Consider the following 2,856-nt stretch of genomic DNA (forward strand, 5'->3'; position numbering starts at 1 on the left):
GAGGTAAAAAGAGACAGCCCGAAAAGTAATTTACCTAATCTCTCAGAGCTGTCTTTTGGCAGGTGTGACATTTAAGCCCAAATGTCTTGACATAAAATCCAGAAGGTGCCCCACCACACAGGATCTCTCAATCACTGAAGCGGAAGGGTGTTAAAACTGACTGGACACCAGCCAGGAGTAGTTCACCTGCAGCCACACTGAGGTCTCACAATGAACTTGCAACGCAGTGTTTCTCAGAGTGTGGTCCTCAGGGCACCCACATGGCACCACCCCCCTCCTCCCTGGAAGCTTGTCGGAATATAAGCATCAGGGCCCATCCCAGACTTACTGACTCAGCATCTCCAGGGACAAGCCTGGGAATATGCATCTTATTTAACAAGCTTCCCGGGAACCACTACAGTAAGATAGATATTTATTGTCCCTGGTTATAGATGAGAAACATGAGGACCATGGAGAATCAGTATCTCATCCAGCTTATGCAGTGTTAGATGGTGGATTCAGTCTCAATCTTTATGATCGCAAAGCCCAGGGTTTACCAATAGACTCATTCATTCAATGAGCATCTATGAAGCACCTACCAAGGGCCAGGCACTGTTCTAGATTACCCTGGCACACAAAGATACAGCCTATCCACTTCTTTGTCTTAATGGGTACCTGATGAGAGAAATAAGCTTAAAAGTTGGAGTTGGGGCAGAAAGAAGGGTTTCAGGGCTCAACGTTGTTGTGTCTGGAGCTGTTTATAGAAGCAATGATAGATATTGGGCACCCTGGGACTTCCCTGGTGGTCCAGTGGTTAGGACTCCATGCTCCCAATGCAGGGGGCCTGGGTTCGATCCCTGGTCAGGGAACTAGATCCCGCATGCCACAACTAAAAAAAAAAAATATCCCACGTGCCACAACTGGGACCCAGCACAGCCAGATTAATTAATTAATTAATATTTTTAAAAAAAGATATCGGGTGCCCTAAGATAAGTTAAGCTCTATTATCTTATTTAATCTGCCAACAATCTATGAGGAGGTATTATTATTATTATCATCATCATCATCATCGTCCCCAGTTCAGAGTTGGGGACACTGAGAGCAGGAAAGCTAAGTGAATTGTCTAAGTAATTAAAGGCAGAGCCAGGCTGTCTCACTTCAGAGCACACACTATTGAGGCCATCACTAGAAAAGTCCTTGGTCTCCACCTGGCTCCAAATCCCATGCTCGCGGGCTTAGTCTCTACGGGAAGTGCATGTGGCTCATTACCGGGTTCCCGTCACAGAGACAACGTTAATACCCACAACCTAACACAGCCACGCAATAATCATTATAACAGCAATCGACATCACCAGAACACGTTAATGAATTCCTGATGACTTTCCATCACCTTAAAGAAAAACACATTTGAGCAGCCAGTCCCATGAGAAAACAAGAGACACATCGTGATTAACCAGCTAAGCTATGGTAAATGAGTTAACGTGCTTGAGGGAAGCATCGTGCACTGAGTGTTCAGATTTCTAGCAAGGAGGGTGTGAGTCAGCCGGTCACGGACTTGGCTGGCAGCTGAGAGCTCCAGGGGTGAGCCCAAGACATGGATTTAGAGGACTAGCGACGTCCATTCTTCCTTCTAACCCATCCCTTCCTTCTTTACTTCTGTTCATCCTTTTTCTTTTATCAGTGAGCGTCCACTCTAAAGACAGAACCCAACCCAGTTGTCTGAACAGAGAGAACTTAGTATAAAGAACTGTTCAGTAGGAATAAAGTTGATAACCAGGTACTTGAAAGGGTAAAAAGAGAACCACAGGGCATCATAGTTCAACCAACTGTAGGAGTAGCTACCGCTTGCTAGGGCTGAGAACACAAAGAGAAGAGGTTGGTGTTAGGAAGCTCTGGGGGAGGGGTCTCACAGAGTCAGGACTCAGATCTCTGAGGAAGTGATGCGCGCTGGTGGGGGCAGGTATCTCGAGGGGTTGTGATGGGCTGATTTTGCAAATGATGAAAAAACTGCCAAGTGTGATAAGCTGCTGCTCCAGAAGGGCGAAGAAAAACCAGGAAACTGATGGGACGCCCCTAGGAAGAACCATGAGAAAGGATGAGAGCCTCTATGTTTTCTTCCCCCCGAATTACTTCCACAATAAGGACTACCTATCTCTCTGAAAAATGAATGGATTTGGGGCATCAGAGAACATTCGAGATTCTGGGTTTCCCGACACTGCACACTGTGCCAAGACTCAAACCACAAACACGTTATTGTTTGAACCCATCTGAGCGTCTGCTTTAGACGCTCGTTCAATTTGCCTAAAAGCACCTGGCAACCAGATATTATTATTCCCACTGTAGAGCAGGCAAACTCCTACCCACGGAGGCTAAGGAGATGCTCCAAAGGCATACAGCTCATCAAACCCAGGCCTGAAAATTTGCAAACAGCACCATCCTGAGAGCTCTACCCCAGCTTCCCACATTTATCCCGCCGGTACCCATCATCTAGCTGCTATCATAGAACTATTACTGCATGCCACGCCTTGTGTGTGGGAGATACCCACAGAACACAGAGGAAAGAGGACATAGCATGGCACACACACACACACACACAAAACAATTCCAGGAAGAGCCTGTGACAGCTTTCAAGCCACATCCTTGTTGCATGCACCACGACAAAATGCCCTGAAGCATCCTCCATGGTGAGGTGGGCTTAAGAGAAGCTCTAGGAAAGAAGTCTTGTCTTTTCAAAGGCACTTGGGAAACGCTACTAACTCATCCCCTCTTGGAGGGACACCATGCAGGGTGTCACAGCAAAGGCACTGAGAGGAAAAACTGGCCTGCAGTGAGAAAAGGTAATGAACACTTGGTTCAACCAAGTGTTCTGCAAATTTA

The 2,856-nt window shown here is 46.6% G+C and overlaps 1 non-coding gene across 1 annotated transcript; it reads left to right on the forward strand.

The window, feature by feature from the left end:
* The first annotated feature begins 775 nt into the window (after positions 1–775).
* TRNAW-CCA (transfer RNA tryptophan (anticodon CCA)) lies at positions 776–848 on the forward strand. The gene has a single exon. It is a non-coding gene; the product is annotated as a tRNA-Trp (tRNA).
* The last annotated feature ends 2,008 nt before the right edge of the window (positions 849–2,856 follow it).

Source organism: Phocoena phocoena, chromosome 20, assembly GCF_963924675.1.
Source record: "Phocoena phocoena chromosome 20, mPhoPho1.1, whole genome shotgun sequence".
Taxonomy (NCBI): domain Eukaryota; kingdom Metazoa; phylum Chordata; class Mammalia; order Artiodactyla; family Phocoenidae; genus Phocoena; species Phocoena phocoena.